Raw genomic sequence first — 20044 nt, 5'->3', positions numbered from 1 at the left:
GTTTTGTAGCTGGCAGTGATGGCCAAGAATTGAAGGTCAGTGGGCACGCTTTTTATGCTGCTTAGTGAGTGGGTTTTGATTCTTCATGGGAGATCCTACCTTCCATGAGTAGGATTTCAGTTGCTAGAATTTCAGTTGCCAACTCTTTCATTAGACGGCACTCATGTGTTAACCATTTCTCAAGAGCCTGTTACTGAACAATGATGACTTCTGAGCAGTCAAAATGGTGAATGGAGAACTTGCATTATTATCGAGAAGCATCTTCCTTAAGAACTTTCCTAACAGGGATCCTGTTTACTTTTACTTGGTACACAGTTCTAGTCGAATTACTTCCTTGTTTTCTAGCCCACAGGACAGTGGAGGGTTAGAATGGGTTTGTGGGTGACGAGAGTCACGTGTGTGTGTTTGGGATGGTGATAGCAGTCACATTGGCAATAGTGAAATAGAATAGTTGATAATCAGGTAGAAAGAGACAAAAGGAGTCAACTCACAAACTTCATGGAGCATAGCATCCTGGGACTGTTGAGTGTACAAAAATCTGCATAATCCAAGAGGGCATGTCTTCATATTATAATCACCGAGTTTCACCGAGATAACCTCAAATTATTAAGAAAAGGTTAAGTTATATTCTAGATATTATGCGTAAGAATGCTAGGAATGACATAACATTTTTCAGAAAGATCCCATGTGTATGAGGATTAAGTCAAATACCTTCAAGAGCCAGCAGATAAAGTAAATTAGGGAAGTGAACCAAGTATACATAATAGAAGGGATGGTATGTCCTAATACTCAGAAATTCAATTAAGAAAATACTACCAGTGCCAACTGAAACACGTACAACCAGCTGAATTCAGCCGGCAAGTGATTCCTGGTCTAAACAGCTAAATCTAAGTTTCAGGCTGGAAGGTTTTGGGAAAGTCCTGAATGAGAAAGTTTTCTTCCTAGATGTAAACCTGGCCCTCAATCGCAAATATTTGGCTAGACCTTGTCTAGCTGAGAAAATGTTGACCTTTCTATTGTTCTGAATGCAGGAGGCCAGAAAGCAGAAGGTCGAGCTAAAGTGTAAATGAGTCATTTCTCTTTAGAGATCTCAGATTTAGCAGAGAGATTAACAATTCACCTGGGAGAAATTCTTCCTCCAATTTCCTACAATTTCTGTCTTCTTGTGAAACAAACTAGCAAGCGAAACTCAAGTATCTCAAAGGGCAACTGTAAACATAATTATTCCTTTGCCCAGAGAAATCCTTCCTTCTGAAATCAATTACTCCTGACTTTTCATCAACTCACATGATCTTTTCACTGGAATACTAGATATTGCTGCTTCAAATTATATTTGCTTTGGGCAATCCAGAATAGCAGGAGAATTGAACATCTCTTAGCAGACCCTTTGCTGTATTTGGAGAAAGAAAGAAACCTCGGCCAGTAGAGTTCATGGCTACATTTATGATTTGTTTTTGCTGTCACTGGTCCCAAAGCTGGGCTTCTTACTGCTTTGCAAGTGAGTTTATTTTCACAAAATCAGTATGTGTTTGATGGGACCTGATAAAGCCTTCCTACGGAAAGAACAACATTCTGAAATCTGACTTGCTTTTAGAAATTGTTGGCCCTGAATCAAAGTTGGAGATGTATTTATATTTGGGGCTAAGAAAGACAAACTGAGACTCAGTAAACAAGCAAATTAACATGGAACTGGACCCTAAGGAGAAGAATTGCAGCTTTAATAAGTGGCAACCTGATTTGGAAAAGAGGAGCTTTTATTTAAACACTGTCATAGCCAAGTGGTCTGAAACGAAGGCTTTGCAATAGGTTTGCAAGCAGACCACAGGAGGCAGGGCTCTGCGTGGCAATGGATCCTTTCATTTACCACAAAATTAATCCCGTATCAGAATGGTGCTGCCCTCTGAAAGAAGGTTTTCATATTGAAGAGAATTTGCTTGTAGAAACCTGTCAAATCTATTATGTAATTCTGAAGAATCTGTCCCTTTAGGCCAGTGGTATTGATGTTTGAACTAACTTCACAGTGCCTTAAACATAGAAGGATTCAACTTCGTTTCATTCCTTTTTGATCTTGATATTTTGGAGAAACCACAGTGTTGTTGGAATGTGTTCCACATTTTTACTTTAACTACATGATTTATCTTCATTTTTTGATTTATGCTTTCGGGGTCACAGTACAGCTTTGTACAAGTAGCAGCCATTCAGATTATAAACAGCTATTTATCTGAGCTCATTATGAGTTCAAATTAGGAATGAGTCAAAATGGGTAAGTTCAAGATATGCAGGTTTGGCAGCATTCTTGTTTGTCATTTATTAATCAAAGGGAGGGTGGTTTCCTGCTTTGGGTCACAGCCCATTTTCCCACTTCTGTGCAGACAGAAGGGATGAAGGGGTAATGATTGAGGACCGTAGATGATCCTTTCTGCATATCCACTGAACGGTTCCTGAGTGGTGAGTGCTGACTCGTGTGCCAGGCACTGGCACAGACCCCAGAAATTCACAAATGAGCAGAAACAGGTATGGTCCCTGCCCTCAAGAAGCTCACAGTCTGCTGGGAAAGTCTGATGTGAATCAGACACTCTCTCAGGATAACTACTGAATTTGATTACTGCAAATTATAAGGTGGCATAAGTGTCATGAAGGAAAAGTCGCTGGCGTTAGGGAAGTTCAGAAGTGAAACCTGATTTTATGTGGGGCCTTGGAAAGCTAGGATCTGAAGGATGAGTCTTACCAGAGAAACCAGATGAAAGCGGGTAGGGACGGTGGTGGGGATGTTCCAGGCAGAGGGAACAGCATCCGTACAGGAGTACTTGGCTGCACGGAAGACTCTAGCTTGGTTATGGGAATAGCTTTCTGACCCACAGACGACACCACAACTCGCAACTCCCACCAAACTCCTACTTGTCATTCAAAGACCCTTTAAAAAAGCTGCCCCCTTAACGAAGTTTTCTTCAAACCATACAGTGGTATAGAATTATTCCCACACTCAAGAGTTTCTCTTGTATACCTGATATAACATCATGAAGACTCTGTGCTTTGACTCTGAGAGGCAGCATATGAGTTCAAATCCTGACTCAACTATTCCTCTGTTGTGTGACCTTGGGCAAGTTGCTTAACATCTCTGTATTTTGGTTTGCCATTTATAAATGGAATATTAATAGTACCTCCTCATAGACTTTCTAGGTGAGTTGGGAGAGTTAATATGTTATACAGAGAGCCTAGTTCAGTGCTGGGCACTTAGTGAAACCTATTCTTGTTATTCAGTTCTGAACAATGTCTAGTTCCTTATTAGTTTCGTCCAAGTGTTCAGAGATGGCAGGAGTCCGATCAGGAACTCCACCATGCTTGTTAACATCTGGTCTCCTGTTCATCCTGGAATACCAGGCTGCTTTTGATCACGGTGCCTCTCAGACTTCACATGTATTTGAATAACCTAGAATAACTAGAATAACTGAACACCAGAGCCTAGCCAGGTTGACACATGAGATGGATCAACACAAGAGCCAGACCACTGCCTTTTCCTTTCACACCATCCACCCCTACCTATTCAGAGTGTGGACAATCTCCTGCAAACCTCCCTCCCTCTGGGGAAGAAGCTATCTGAGACTGACCCCCATCTTGGGATCTGAAGGGTGGCATTGGCATTTGAGAGTTGCCTGTGATCATGTTTTGTATTCTGCTATGCCAACTTGAGCCCAATTAACCAACTCTTTTGGTGAAGTTTCTTAGTGAAAAACAAGAAGGTAGAGTGTAACCTCTACTTTTTCCCTGACTGCATGAAAAGTTACCATCTCCTGGTGCAATTGCCTTGGGCTGGATGGCAAATAGGCAGTTGCCCAGCTGTGGAACCTGGTGGACTGAGTTGGAATTCCTTCTCCATACTTCACTAGCTGAGTGAGCCTAGACAAATTACCTTGACTCTGTGAGCCTCAGTTTCCAAAATCTGTAATGACCTTGAGTGTTTGAAGTAAGTATCACAGGACACATAGCTTAGTGTCTATTATCCAGCAGTGAACTTTTATCATTATTCCTGTACTAGACATGCCTTGGGGTGCTGCCCACCTATAGCACCCTTCTTGGTGATTGCTTTCTCCCACGGCCCTACTGAGGTGACTGGGCTTGTGCTGAGTGAACCCCCCACCCCATCACAGTAAATTGGGTGGAGAAAGGTTTTTTGACCCAGGATGGACTCAGATTCCTCTCCTGGGAATTTAGAACTGGGACACTGAGGGAATGAGCCATTGAGTTGTGGGGAACTGAGTTGAAAGGTTGTGTGGTCTTGGGAACTGAGGCAACCATGATGACGACTGTGCATGCTGAGCTAGGGGCAAAGGAAGCCCTTGGTGGGGAAAACGGGAGATTTGACCACAGGTAAAGGGAGGGGAGGTAGGGTGTGCAGCCCTTGAACCACAGTCCTTAACAGCCTCTGGTTCCCCCGAAGCCAGGTGGATTCTTTCCTGCCCTTGGACTCCACAGGATCTGTGTCTTCAGAATGCGTCAGCCTCCCTTTTCCTGGGCTGGCTCCAGTGAGTATCTATTCCTTGTAATGAGAAAACCAATGATGAAAACTGAACAGATGAAGAAATGGGGGCTCTAAAGGGGAGAAGTCATTGGATTAATGGAGATGGGTCCCAGGGCAACGGGTTCAGTTTGGCTCCCATCCACCGAAATTACCTAACTTGGAAGTCAGCTTTCCCTGATCTTTTGTGGCTAACTTGGTACCAGAGCAGGTAATCTGGGACCTGAGCAAAGAGAAAGATCTGGGGGAGTCTGGGCAACCCCTTTGACTAATCCAGGGTGGCTGGTCTGAGCTTAGACTCACCACAAACATCAGGTGCTGGAGTGTTACGGGGAGCCTGGTAGCACCTCAGGCTTGGCTGGCACCTGGGCCAGAATTTTGAGCATCCATGAGGGTTGGTTAGAACAAAGACACAGACCCTAAAGTTGATGGGCTGACTGCACCAGAATCACAGGGCATTTGTTACATACAGATCCCTGAATCCCTTTCAGATTCAGGGTATATGGGGGGAAGGTTGGAAGGCTTTTCGAGTTTTAGCAGGTACCGGGTGGTTCTGATCACTGACCATGATGGAAGATACCGTCAGGCAGGTGGCCTCACTGATGCTGGTCTATGAGTCTCTGAAAGGGCCCTACAGTGAATATCATGCATGAAAATTTCTGTAGTCTAATCCTCATCTTCAAAATAGATGCTGTTGTAGATAATAGCGTTATGTCTCCCTGGAATTCAAATGCTAAAATCTTAACCTTCAGTACTGCAGAATGTGATCTTATTTGGAAATAGGGGCATTGCAGATATAATTATTTAATTATATCTGAGGTCGTACTGGAGCACGGTGATCCCCTAATCCAATATAAAAGGGGGAAATTTCAGGGAAGGTGATATGAAGAGACACAGACAAAATGCCGTGTGAATTTTGCCCTACAAGTCAAGGAATGTCTGGGACCACCGGAAGCTGGAAGAGGGAAGGAAGGATCCTTCCCCTGTCGGTTTCAGGGGAGTGTGGCCCTGGCAACACCTTGACTTCAGACATCTAGCTTCCAGAACTGTGTAATGATAAATATCCATTGTTCTGAACCAGCTACTTTGTAGTACTTTATTATGGTAGCTCTGGAAACTAATAGAGATGCTTTTAACCTTTTAGTTTTTTTCATAACATTATTTTTTAATTTTTATTTTTTAATTGAAAAATTATTTGGTACACAGAGATGTTTTGATACAGATAATGTATAGTAAACAGATTATGATAATTAGCATATCTGTAATCTCAAACATTTATCATTTTTTTGTTAGGAAAATTCAATATCCTCTTTTGTAGCTGTTTGAAACTATGTATTATTATTAACTATATAGTAATATAGTGGTACAATTGCAGCCCAATTCATAATTGCTAAGTCATGGAAGAAGCCCAAGTGCTCATCAACCCACGAATGGACTAGCAAATTGTGGTACATGTATACCATGGAATATTATGCAGCCTTAAAGAAAGATGGAGACTTTACCTCTTTCATGTTTACATGGATGGAGCTGGAACATATTCTTCTTAGCAAAGTATCTCAGGAATGGAAGAAAAAGTATCAAATGTACTCAGCCCTACTATGAAGCTAAATTATAGCTTTCAATTAAGGCTATAACCCAACTATAGCACAAGACTATGAGGAAAGGGCCAAGGAAGGGGAAGGGAGGGGGGAGGTTAGGGTGGAGGAAGGGTTATGGGTGGGGCCACACCTATGGTACATCTTAGAATGGGTACAGGCGAAACTTACTAAAGGCAGAATACAAATGTCTACGTACAATAACTAAGAAAATGTCGTGAAGGCTATGTTGAACAGTTTGATGAGAATATTTCAGATTGTATACGAAACCAGCACATTGTACCCCTTGATTGCACTAATGTACACACTATGAGTTAACAATAAAAAAAGTATAAAAAAATAATATAGTGGTACAGAAAACAAGAACTTAGTCCTATCTGGCTGTAATTTTGTATTCCTTAATACATCTCTCTCACCTCTCCATTCCCCCTACCCTTGAAATTAATTTTTGAGTTTTTTCTTTATTTTTCCAGATTGATATGAGGGTACAAACAATTAGGTTACATTGTTTGCATTTGTTAGGTAAAGTCCAAGTTGTAGTTGAGTAATTTTTAAGTTTTTAATGTCAATTACTCCCCACATCATTCTTCTGAGTTGCTCTTGGATGTGAAATGAAGCTTCCGTAAGGCCTGGGTGTAGCCTCTGGGTGTGCCCTTGGCCAGAGTAGGGCAGCGTGTTGAACAAGCAGGAAATCCTCATTCCCATGAGGAATGTGACAGTGGCTCTGATGTCAGAAGGGAGCTAAAGTCTTAATGTAGGAAAGGCTGCCTCTCCCTTTTATTATGTTTCCCCATATAAATCTGAGCAGACATTTTCAGAGGCCTGTAATTAATGTCTGCTGATTCTCTGAATTTGGAGGTTGTGATGCAGGTAGGAGAGGAACTCTTTTTTTTTTTTATTGTTGGGGATTCATTGAGGGTACAATACGCCAGGTTACACTGATTGCATTTGTTAGGTAAAGTCCCTCTTGCAATCATTAAACTTCTTTTTTTTGTGGTTTTTGGTCGGGGCTGAGTTTGAACCCGCCACCTCCGGCATATGGGACCAGCGCCCTACTCCTTGAGCCACAGGCGCCGCCCAGGAGAGGAACTCTTATATCTAGTGTCCAGGTAACTCCACAGCACAGCACAGCAGTTAAAAGCAGGGCCTCCAAGCCAGACTGCTGGTGTTTGGATCCTACTGGCTGTGTAGTTTCGGGTAAGTGGCCTGGTCTGCAGCTACTCACACTGGGGTGTGCATCAGAATTACCTCCAGGGCATGTTAGAAAGTATATTACCCCATCCCCTGAGTTTGTGATTCAGTAGGTGTGGGGTGGGGCCTGAGAACATTCATTTCTAACAGGTTTCCAGATGACGTTAATGCTGCTAGTCCTGGGACAAGCACTTTGAGAACCACCAACCCTAGTCCCTCTAAGCCCCTGTTCTTCCATTTGTAAAATGGGGTTGGTGATGTTCCTAGTTTATAGTCATCCTGAGTATTAAGTGAGGCTATGAAGGCAGAGAGCTTAGTGTGTTGCTTTGTGCAGAGCTCAGTGAATGGGGTGATCACTGGCCGTTATTAACACAAATTGAAGCTGTCTTCTACGCTTGACTTGCTAAGTCTCTCCAAGGAGTTTCCAAATCAGAAAACATTCTAAGGTAATTATAGTTGAGGGTGCAGAGAAATGTTACTTCCTCTTGGGGTTTTCAGAGAAGTAAATTATCCTTTTGAAACTGAGAGACAACCGTTGCTGGACTGAGGTTACTCTCCCATCTGTGCCAGTAGTTGGGCCCTGGGTGAGACCTTTGGTAGAGGCTGGTTTAGAAGGAGAGGAGAGGGTTGGGTCTCAACTTGAGACCCATCAGGCTGAAAGCCCTTGTCCTCTGGAGTTTGTGTGCATTCAAGTTACTGGGCCTGCTTCACCCAAGGAACTTACTATCTGCTCAGAAAATATTCCCTGGTGTGCGCCATTTCCCACACTCCCAGCTAAACACAGGATTGTCTTGGTGTTTGAGTGTCAAAGTGTTGGCCCCTTTCAAAGCCACTGCGCATGTTTGCTCTGCGTCTCCCCAGTCTGGGCTGAGCGCAGCGCCACAGACTGTTAATAGGTTGGCCTTCCTAACCCAGTATGACATCCTGGCACTGAGTCTTCTCATTAGCTTGGTCCTTGGGATTCCAGCTTCGCTAGCAAGACAGTTCATGTTGATAAATAGTGCTTTGTCTCTGAGCTCCTGGCTCCATTGGAAAACTGGGGCTGTGCTTGGGAGCGGGTGTCTTGTTGCTAAGATTCTTGGAGCTTATCCAAGTTCACATTTCCCAGGATGGTGGAGAATAGTTAATGATTACAAAGCTCTGAAAATGTATATGTTGGTTTCATTCTGATATTACTTTGAAAAGCTTCATTCCCAATAGGACAGTTATTTCTGGTTTTATCTGATTTTTATGTAGTTAAACTTTGATGGCAAAAGTGAAGTCCTTTTTTGCTCGAGTGTTTTGGTGCAAGCTTCCCCACTCAATGTCATGAGCGCTTCTTGAGCACCTACTGTGTGCAAAATAGCAATGGGTGGAGCAGTAAGGGAAAGGCAAGATTCTTGTACTGTATTTGGAGGGTGTGAAATGGTTCTGATGTCTAGGTGGAGTAAAAAGCTGCTGACTATGGAGAGAAAAGATAGAAAGACATCTTGTTGTCCGTTTTTATGTTTTAAAGTTTTTCTTTGCTCAACACATGAACCTTTTCCCTGAGTATACTTGCTTTCCCCTGGTGTAGAGTTGCTTGAACATTGTGGAAAATATTTCAGAGGAGCTTCTAGTAGTATCTCCTGGAAGGCAAATTGTTTCCAAATTACCCTCTTCACCTTCTCCCTCCTTCCCTGCACCCTGTGCGGCTCCACACGCAGGCTCACCACCATAAATTAATGGGGAAACTCATGTGTTTTCTTGCCTGCTTATTTGTGGTCTTCTCCTATCCAGTTCTTCCACGTGATTATAGGTTTTAGCAGTATATTTATCCGCTGTCTCTCCCACCATAATTCCTGTGGGTAGAGGCCTTCTCAGGCTGTTTTGGCAGTCCAATTTAAAAGGCCAAAATGAAATCAGAGGGCAATTATATAGCACACCATTCACTCAGTCCAAGTATACTAGAACTTCAGAGTATAGCTTGAAGCTTGAAAAGTTTGCTTAGTACAAATAACAGCAGGGCCTGCTTTCTAGTTTTACACTGTGGGAAGTCAACTCATAATTTACCACTTCCCCCCAACCCCTGTTTTATGAGATAACACTGGTTAGAAATAGCTGTTTAAAGACCAGTCTTTCTAAAGCTAAACATAGTCTTTACCACACAATCCAGCAACTGTGCTCCCTGGTGTTTACCCAGATGAGTTTGAAAACTTAGTACATGCAAAATCTGCACACGAGTGTTAATAGAAGCTTTATTCATTGTTGCCCCAAATTGGAAGCAACCAACATGGCTTTCAGTAGCTGCATGGATAAATAAGCTGTGGTACATTCAGACAAAAGATTACACAGCAGTAAGAGTAAATGAGCTATCCACCCACAAAGGCATGGGAGAAACTTAAGTGCACATCGCTAAGGGAAGGAAGCCAGTCTAAAAGGGCTACATATTATATAACATGATTCCAACTCTATGACACTCTGGAAAAGACAAAACTATGAAAACAGTCAGAAGTTCAATGATATCTAGAAGTTAGGGGTAAGGAGGGTGGGATTAAGAGGTGGAGCACAGTGGATTTTCAGGGCAGTGAATGTCCTCTGCATGATACGGTAATGGTAGACACAGGACATGGTGCTTGTGGTAAAATGCATTGATCTATACGACACAAAGAGTGAACTCCATTATAAACAGTAGACTTTTTTTTTTGTAGAGACAGTCTTACTTTACTGCCCTCGGTAGAGTGCCATGACGTCACACGGCTCACAGCAACCTCCAGCTTTTGGGCTTACGCGATTCTCTTGCCTCAGCCTCCTAAGCAGCTGGGACTACAGGCGCCCGCCACAACGCCCGGCTATTTTTTGGTTGCAGTTTGGCCGAGGCTGGGTTTGAACCCACTACCCTCAGTATATGGGGCTGGCGCCCTACTCACTGAGCCACAGCAGACTTTAATGAATAATAACGTACTAATCTTGGCTGACCAGTTGTAACAACTGTATCACACTGACTCGATGTGTTAATAATAGGGGAAACTGGGTATGTAGCAGAGGAAGGAGAAGGAGGCATTTGGGAATTCTGTATTTTATGTTCAATTTTTCTGTATATCTAAAACTTCTCTAAGAAATGAAGTCTATTAATTTTTGTAAGCCCAGCTTATTCAATTCATTAATTCACTTATTCATTTTTTATTTTCCACAAACATTTATCACATGTCTGAGATGTGTGAGTGATGCTGTTCACAGAATGAGAGTTCCAACATTGTTTAAAGAAACTCAGTTCTCTGCGAGGTTGATGTGGATATTGGCAAGTAGAAGTGAAGCCCCCAATGGGGCTGTGGAAGAGGTCTCAGCCTCTGAGGATGAAGTCAAAGGCCATGAGTCCTTTCTGTAATCCATACTCTAAAGCGGCATTTTCCAACCTTTTTATCTCATGGTACACTTGAACCTATAGTTAAATTTCCATGGCACATTTAAATTATGTTGATAAAAAAAAAAGTTAAAAAAGAGAACATGCTTACTGTGCCTTGAACGTCTTTCAAAACTAATTTGATTAATGATCTTTAAAAAATTTCACAGCACACCTAAAATCCTCACAGAGCACACCAATTGAAAATTGCTGCTCTAAAGGATGATGATATCCAGAGCTCAGGAGCTTTGCACACAGAAGTATAAATGGAAGAAGCCTCTGCTAGTGTTGGGCATGGACATAGTATCTGGGAAGAAACTAAGGAGCAGAACTCAGGCTTAAGAAGGAATATATTCATTTCTTTTTCTTGGCTGGCTATAGCAGCTCACACCTGTAATCCAGCACTATGGGAGGCCAAGGCAGGAGGATCACTTAAATTCAGGAGTTTGAGGTTGCTATGAGCTAGACTGAGGCCATGCTATTCTAACCTGGGTGATAGAGCAAGATTCTGTCTCCAAAACCCCCCATATGTGTGTGTGTGTGTATTTCTTTTTCTTTTCTTTTTTTTATTGTTGGGGATTCATTGAGGGTACAATAAGCCAGGTTACACTGATTGCAATTGTTAGGTAAAGTCCCTCTTGCAATCATGTCTTGCCCCCATAAAGTGTGACACACACCAAGGCCCCACCCACCTCCCTCCTTCCCTCTTTCTGTTTCCCCCCCATAACCATAATTGTCATTAATTGTCCTCATATCAAAATTGAGTACATAGGATTCATGCTTCTCCATTCTTGTGACGCTTTACTAAGAATAATGTCTTCCACGTCCATCCAGGTTAATACGAAGGATGTAAAGTCTCCATTTTTTTTAATGGCTGAATAGTATTCCATGGTATACATATACCACAGCTTGTTAATCCATTCCTGGGTTGGTGGGCATTTAGGCTGTTTCCACATTTTGGCGATTGTAAATTGAGCTTCAATAAACAGTCTAGTACAAGTGTCCTTATGATAAAAGGATTTTTTTCCTTCTGGGTAGATGCCCAGTAATGGGATTGCAGGATCGAATGGGAGGTCTAGGTTGAGTGCTTTGAGGTTTCTCTCTACTTCCTTCCAGAAGGGTTGTACTAGTTTGCAGTCCCACCAGCAGTGTAAAAGTGTTCCCTTCTCTCCACATCCACGCCAGCATCTGCAGTTTTGAGATTTTGAGATGTGGGCCATTCTCACTGGGGTTAGATGATATCTCAGGGTTGTTTTGATTTGCATTTCTCTAATATATAGAGATGATGAACATTTTTTCATGTGTTTGTTAGCCATTCGTCTGTCTTCTTTAGAGAAAGTTCTATTCATGTCTCTTGCCCATTGATATATGGGATTGTTGGCTTTTTTCATGTGGATTAATTTGAGTTCTCTATAGATCCTAGTTATCAAGCTTTTGTCTGATTGAAAATATGCAAATATCCTTTCCCATTGTGTAGGTTGTCTCTTTGCTTTGGTTATTGTGTCCTTAGCTGTACAGAAGCTTTTCAGTTTAATGAAGTCCCATTTGTTTATTTTTGTTGTTGTTGCAATTGCCATGGCAGTCTTCTTCATGAAGTCTTTCCCCAGGCCAATATCTTCCAGTGTTTTTCCTATGCTTTCTTGGAGGATTTTTATTGTTTCATGCCTTAAATTTAAGTCCTTTATCCATCTTGAATCAATTTTTGTGAGTGGGGAAAGGTGTGGGTCCAGTTTCAGTCTTTTACATGTAGACATCCAGTTCTCCCAACACCATTTATTGAATAGGGAGTCTTTCCCCCGAGGTATGTTCTTGTTTGGTTTATCGAAGATTAGGTGGTTGTAAGATGTTAGTTTCATTTCTTGGTTTTCAATTCGATTCCAAGTGTCTATGTCTCTGTTTTTCTGCCAGTACCATGCTGTCTTGAGCACTATGGCTTTGTAGTACAGACTAAAATCTGGTATGCTGACGCCCCCAGCTTTATTTTTGTTACTAAGAACTGCCTTAGCTATACGGGTTTTTTTCCAGTTCCATACAAAACGCAGAATCATTTTTTCTAAATCTTGAAAGTACGATGTTGGTATTTTGATGGGAATGGCATTGAATAGGTAGATTGCTTTGGGAAGTATAGACATTTTAACAATGTTGATTCTTCCAAGCCATGAGCATGGTATGTTCTTCCATTTGTTAATATCCTCTGCTATTTCCTTTCTGAGGATTTCACAGTTTTCTTTATAGAGGTCCTTCACCTCCTTCGTTAGGTATATTCCTAGGTATTTCATTTTCTTTGAAACTATGGTGAAGGGAGTTGTGTCCTTAATTAGCTTCTCATCTTGACTGTTATTGGTGTACACAAAGGCTACTGACTTGTGGACATTGATTTTATATCCTGAAACATTAGTGTATTTTTTGATGACTTCTAGGAATCTTGTGGTTGAGTCTTTGGGGGTTCTCTATGTATAAGATCATGTCATCAGCAAAGAGGGAGAGATTGACCTCCTCTGTTCCCATTTGGATTCCCTTTATTTCCTTGTCTTGCCTAATTGTATTGGCTAGAACTTCCAGCACTACGTTGAATAGTAAAGGCGACAGAGGACAACCTTGTCTGGTTCCAGTTCTAAGAGGAAAAGCTTTCAGTTTTACTCCATTCAGTAAAATATTGGCTGTGGGTTTGTCATAGATAGCTTCAATCAGTTTTAGAAATGTGCCACCTATGCCTATACTCTTCAGTGTTCTAATTAGAAAAGGATGCTGGATTTTATCAAATGCTTTTTCTGCATCTATTGAGAGGATCATGTGATCTTTATTTTTGCCTCTGTTAATATGGTGGATAACGTTTATGGACTTGCGTATGTTAAACCAGCCTTGCATCCCTGGGATGAAGCCTACTTGATCATGATGAATGACTTTTTTGATGATAAGCTGTAATCTATTGGCTAGGATTTTGTTGAGGATTTTTGCATCTATATTTATGAGTGAGATTGGTCTGCGATTCTCCTTTTTGTTTGGGTCTTTTCCTGGTTTTGGTATCAGGGTGATGTTTGCTTCATAGAATGTGTTGGGGAACATTCCTTCTTCCTCAATTTTTTGGAATAATTTCTGCAGTACAGGAATAAGCTCTTCCTTGAAGGTTTGATAGAATTCTGGTGTGAAGCCATCTGGACCAGGGCATTTTTTGGTTGGAAGATTTTTTATTGTTTCTTTGATCTCGGTGCTTGAAATTGGTCTGTTCAGGAGCTCTATTTCTTCCTGGCTAAGTCTAGGGAAAGGGTGTGATTCCAAATATTTATCCATTTCCTTCACATTGTCAAATTTCTGGGCATAGAGTTTCCGGTAGTATTCAGAGATGATGTATCTCTGTGGGATCAGTTGTTATTTCCCCTTTATCATTTCTGATTGAGGTTACTAGAGATTTTACTTTTCTATTCCTCATTAGTCTGGCCAATGGTTTATCTATTTTATTTATTTTTTCAAAAAACCAACTCCTTGTTTCATTAATTTTCTGAATGATTCTTTTGTTTTCAATTTCATTGATCTCTGATTTGATTTTGGATATTTCTTTTCTTCTACTGAGTTTAGGCTTAGATTTTTCTTCTTTTTCCAATTCCATAAGATCTCTTGTGAGATTGTTGATGTGCTCTCTTTCTGTTTTTCGAATGTAGGCATCTAAAGCAATGAATTTTCCTCTCAAAACTGCTTTTGCAGTGTCCCACAGGTTTTGGTAGCTTGTGTCTTCATTGTTGTTATGCTCAAGGAAGTTAATGATTTCCTGTTTTATTTCTTCCTGCACCCATCTGTTATTCAACAGAAGATTGTTTAATTTCCATGTCTTTGGGTGGGGTCGACATTTTTGTTAGAGTTGAGTTCCACCTTTAGTGCCTTATGGTCTGAGAAGATACAAGGTAAAATTTCAATTCTTTTGATTCTGTTGATATTTGTTTTGTGTCCCAGGATATGATCAGTTTTGGAGAATATTCCATGGGGTGATGAGAAGAATGTATATTCTTTATCTTTGGGGTGGAGTGTTCTATATGCGTCTGTCAAGCACAGTTGTTCTAGGGTATCATTTAAATCTCTTATATCTTTGTTTAATTTCTGTTTAGAGGATCTGTCCAGCTCTGTAAGAGGAGTGTTAAAGTCCGCTGTTATTATGGTATTATCAGATATCATATTGCTCAGACTGAGTAAGGTCTGTTTCAAGATCTGGGAGCATTCAAATTGGGTGCATAGATATTTAGAATTGAAATGTCTTCTTGTTGTATTTTTCCCTTGACCAATGTAAAGTGACCATCTTTGTCTTTTTTGACTTTAGTTGCTTTAAATCCACATGTATCTGAAAATAAGATTGCAACTCCTCTTTTCTTCTGAATTCCATTTACCTGAAAAATTGTCTTCCAACCCTTGACTCGGAGCTTTAATTTGTCTTTTGAAGCCAGGTGTGTTTCTTGCAGACAGCAAATGGATGGCTTGTGTTTTTTAATCCAGTCAGCCAATCTATGTCTCTTCAGTGGGGAATTCAAGCCATTAACATTTATTGAGATAATTGATAAGTGTGGTAGTATTCTATTCGTCTTATTTGGTGAGAGTCCATTGCTTAGTTTTATCTTTTGCATCAGTGTGGAGGTTAGGTTCTGTCCTTTAATTTTTGAGTTCTTACTTTGCTGCTGATCCATTGTGGTGGTCAGTGTGCAGAACAGGTTGAAGTATTTCCTGTAGAGCTGGTCTTGTTGTGGCGAATTTCCTCAATGTTTATATATCCGTAAATGATTTGATTCCTCCATCAATTTTGAAGCTTAGCTTAGCAGGGTACAGAATTCTGGGCTGGAAATTGTTCTGTTTAAGTAGATTAAAGGTAGATGACCATTAATCTTTTTGCTTGGAAAGTTTCATTAGAGAAGTCTGCGGTCACTCTGATGGATTTGCCCCTGTAGGTCAACTGGCGCTTACTCCTGGCAGCTTGCAGAATCTTTTCTTTTGTCTTGACTTTGGACAGGTTCATCACAATATGTCTTGGAGAAGCTCGGTTAGAGTTGAGGTGACCTGGGGTCCGATATCCCTCTGAAAGCTGTGTGTCAGAATCTTTGGTGATATTTGGGAAATTTTCTTTTATAATATTCTCTAGTATGGCTTCCATTCCTCTGGGGCATTCTTCTTCCCCTTCTGGAATTCCTATAACTCGTATGTTGGAACGCTTCCTAAAGTCCCATAATTCTGACAGTGAACGTTCTGCTTTCTCTCTCTTCTTTTCTGCCTCTTTTACTATCTGAGTTATCTCAAGAACTTTGTCTTCTACCTCTGAAATTCTTTCTTCTGCATGGTCTAACCTGTTGCTGATACTTTCCATTGCATCTTTAAGTTCCCTAATTGACTGTTTCATTTCCTTCAGCTCTGCTATATCCTTTTTATATTCTTCATATCGTTCATCTCTTATTTGATTCTGTTTTTTATTTCCTTTTGGTTATTTTCCACTTTATTAGCAGTTTCCTTCATTGTTTCCATCATTTCTTTCATTGTTTTCAACATGTGTATTCTAAATTCCCTTCTGTAGTTCCTAGCATTTCTTCATAGGTGGAATCATCTGCAGTAGCTACCTCATGGTCCCTTGGTGTGGTTGTTCTGGACTGGTTCTTCATGTTGCCTGGAGTTTTCTGCTGATTCTTCCTCATGAGTGGTTTCTTTTATCTGTTTCCTTGCCCTAATTTTCCTTTCACTTCCTCTTGCTCTTTAAGTTCTCGTGCCTGTGGAAGTTGCGGGCGGGTTTAGAGCGATTGAACACACGTGACCACTTGCCGGTTTTCCACTGTTTTAGTCCTCCTCTTGGGGTCCAGAAGTCTCTCACTGACTCCCTGTATCTGCGCAGGGGTGATGATAGGCAGATCCCACCAGCGAGAGATGCCTGGAGTTCTATCTCCCCAGACTCACGGTGCCAAGATGCAAGAAAGCTGTTACTCGGCTACCATCTTCGTGTATTTCTTTTTCTAAATAAAAGTAAAACAGCTTGAGCACCCTGCCCCCAACTCTTTAGGTACAGGAAAAATCAACATCAGCATCAGTCATTACCTCCTTCCCTTCCACTGGAGTATACAAGATTCCTGGTTCTGGGAAAATATGGGAGTCACTGGGCTGTTGCTTGTTGTGGCTCCCCTGTTGCATTGCCCCTTTTGTACCCTGGTAGCATCTGGTGCTGTGATCTCCTGCTTCTTGGAAAGATCTTCCAGCTGTCCTGGTCTTGATTTCCCTTGCAGACCTTACCTTCTAGTCAGAAGCTCAATCATCGGGACCTTCTCCAAGGCTCTGGGCCACTGTGCTTGGTTCCAGCCTCCAGAGGCATGGGCAGTCACATCCTACCCAACGTCAGGTTCGGTGGGACCCTGCAGAGGAGGGTATTGGTCACCATTTTCATCCCTGTGTCCACCATTCTCCCTCTCTAGGAATGCTCTTTCCCAGTCCACCTCCATATTTATATCAGCCCTATCCAGGAGCTAGGCGTTAGAAGACTAAGGCCCCTAAACTCTCCCTTTGAGATAGGACCTCAAATATCCTGGGGTGAAGGGATACAGGAGGAAGCAACCATGCTTTTCCTTCTTTCCTGAAAAACCTCCACAAATACACTCCCCAGTTGGGTTATCCTCCCACACTGTAATTGCTTGTGGTAAGGCTAGTTATCTTTATTTTAGAAACAAAACCACTTTTCATGAACCACATATCAGATCATGTCAGACTTCAGGCTCTGAGCCCTGGGCCTTCACAACATCAGGCATCTAGACATTGGAGTCTCATCGACCTGGGAAGGATACCAAAGTCAGCACAAAGATTAAAAGCTTATGTGGCCCAAATTCCCCATGACTCTGCATTAGGAAAGTAACCCTTTGCAGAGTTTTGCTTAGTTTGTCACAGAGATCTTATTTTCCTGCATTCAAACCTTTCACTCTTTCTTTGGATGACCACCAGATGAATTGGTTGCTTTGCATTTAGAGGTCACAATGAATGAAAAATTCTTACCTTTGAAAACAACAATCACTTTTAATATCATGTGATATTATTGCTAAATGAGATGCTAGAAGACCTGGTCTCAGAGGAGACAGCAGATCTTGCTTCTCACATTCACTCAGGGACATGTATTCCTGGAATACAATGACTGCTGGAGTCAGAGGCACCATTTTAATTGTTCTCTCTCTTTTTCCCTCTTTATCCTTCTCTGTCTTCATTTCCACTCTCCCAAGTGCACACAGCTTGCTTGTGCAATCCACTGTGCAATCAACACCTGCCTTGCTCTGTCAGTCTCCTCCTGGTCTCTCTGCCCTTTCTGCTGGCATTCTCTACAGGGCCCATCTTGGTGGAGCTTGCTGGGGTTTTTTTGATTCTTAAACTACATACTATTTTCCCTCGAGAGTGCATTTGGTGACTAGTTCTACCTTTGGATAATCTGATTTTGGCTCAGGCTCTTTTTGGAGCCATTTAGGATTGATGTTGAGAGCTGGGGCCTCCCACTCAGTGGCAATGCACCAGGAGATCTGTCTGTCCTGGTCTCCCAGGCCCATTCTCACCAGCCTTTTTAGAGACTAAAACTCCTTTGTATGTTTCCATAAATTTCTGCTTCGGTTTCTTTGCTGAGCATGACCTCAGAGCTCCTTTCTCTGTGATCTTCCTGGAGTTATAAGTAATAAACCTAATGGCTTGATGCTCATTGTTTTCTCTAAGCTGCAGCAGTGGGGAATGGCTTTGCATCAAGGTGGACAGAGTTCAAATATTGGCTCCACCTGCAGGTGTGTGATCCAGCACAAATTCTTTAGCTTGTCTGAGGATTTCTAAAGACTCACCTGTAAAATAAAATTGTATTACCTTCCTTGGAGGTCATTGTGAGGAATGGAGTTATGTAAAGTGCCTGGCACACATAGGTTATTAACATCTGTTGGCTGTTAACTCTTACCTCATCCTGAAAGGGTAGGCATGGGCTAGGTGAATTATGGGACAAACTTCTCCTACTTGGAACCTCTGAAGCAACTTCTTTTCTTTTGTACGGCTAGTCCTGTTTTGCCTTAGACTGAGGCTAACGCACCCTGGTAGAGACATACCTGGGCACTGGTTCCCACTCTGCCACTCACTTGATATGAGGCCTGGGTGAGTCTTTAGGCTCTCTCAGCTTCGGTTTTCTTGTACTTAGATAATGAGGGCAGTTATATCTACTACTTATGAATATTGCGAGATAGAGCATAGAAAGGGGTTAGTGCAGTGCCTGACCAAGAATCATCACTTAATACTGAGGACACCCCTCTCCTCTCAGGAACACATCCCTGTCACTCCCAACTCAGTGGTTGGCACGGAGAGAGGCTCCAGGAGCTAGCGATGGAACAAACAATCCTCCTTTCCCTGGTTCTCTGGAGACCAAGTTTGAAGTCTGCAACTTTAAGGCCCCATAGCAATTTAAAAGATAAACAATCCCAAAATAGGTTCCTACAGCATTAAATAGGGCAACTTTCAAATGGGTCGTCATGGAAAAACCAAAAATCTCAACTGTCTTAAACAGAGGTAGGCTCACAGGACTTAGTTCATGTAAGAAAAAAGCTCTGGAAAATTGTGCTAGGGATTTCAAACCAAAGGCAAACATATTTATGATTAAAATATTGTATTGCTACATGATTTGCTAAAATGTTTTTTTTAAAAACCTAGTGTTTGAATGCTATTAATGCTAAATGCTATTAATTACAGCATCCCTGTAATTGTCAACCTGGGGCTTGGTTTCCCTTTTTCCAAAGTTGGAGGGAACACGGGGCCTCCCAGGCTTTGATATCATGTTTGGGTTTTTCCTAAAGATGGGGAGAAGCTGGTGTTTTGAGCAGGAGCAGGCCAGGGCCTGATCTGATTTATGTTGTGTAAAGCCTGGTGCTTTTCTCACTTTCCCTGCCGCCGATGGGCTGTGCTTCACCCTGCTTCCCAGCTTTCTCTCTTGTCAGCTTCTCCTTTGACACCATCATCCCCTCCCCTACCAATCCAGCTCACAGCAATTGCTTTCTTCCTCTGTGCGGCAGCTCTTGCTGGGATCTCATTCACACTCTGCCCCCTGACATCAGGCGCTATAATTATCTTCTGCATATGTTAGTTAATTAATTAATTCGGCAAGCACGTATGAAACAGCTGCTACGTGTCAGGCATTGTGCTAAGGGCTGGGGACAGAGATGACTAGGACAACCTCCCTGCTCCCAAGTAGCCTGGAACCTGGGGGTGGGGACAGCCATGATGTTAATAAGTCAGTGATAAGTATGGCTGGCTTTTTATGGGATCTGAGATAAGGAGTCTGTAGACAAAAGGGGAGGGCACAGGGTAGGGTAGGGAGGGTTAGGAGAGACTTCTGGGGGAAGAAGGATTGGAACTACTCCTTCAAGG

At 41.9% G+C, this 20044-nt stretch overlaps 1 pseudogene; it reads left to right on the top strand.

The window, feature by feature from the left end:
- The window catches only part of LOC128581104 (securin-like), a 32859-nt pseudogene extending 13855 nt beyond the window's left edge, over positions 1–19004 (top strand).
- The last annotated feature ends 1040 nt before the right edge of the window (positions 19005–20044 follow it).

The sequence above is a fragment of the Nycticebus coucang genome, chromosome 3 (genome assembly GCF_027406575.1).
Source record: "Nycticebus coucang isolate mNycCou1 chromosome 3, mNycCou1.pri, whole genome shotgun sequence".
In the NCBI taxonomy this organism is placed as follows: domain Eukaryota; kingdom Metazoa; phylum Chordata; class Mammalia; order Primates; family Lorisidae; genus Nycticebus; species Nycticebus coucang.
Note: the sequence above shows the minus strand (reverse complement) of the source record. Positions and strands in the feature narration are given on the sequence as shown.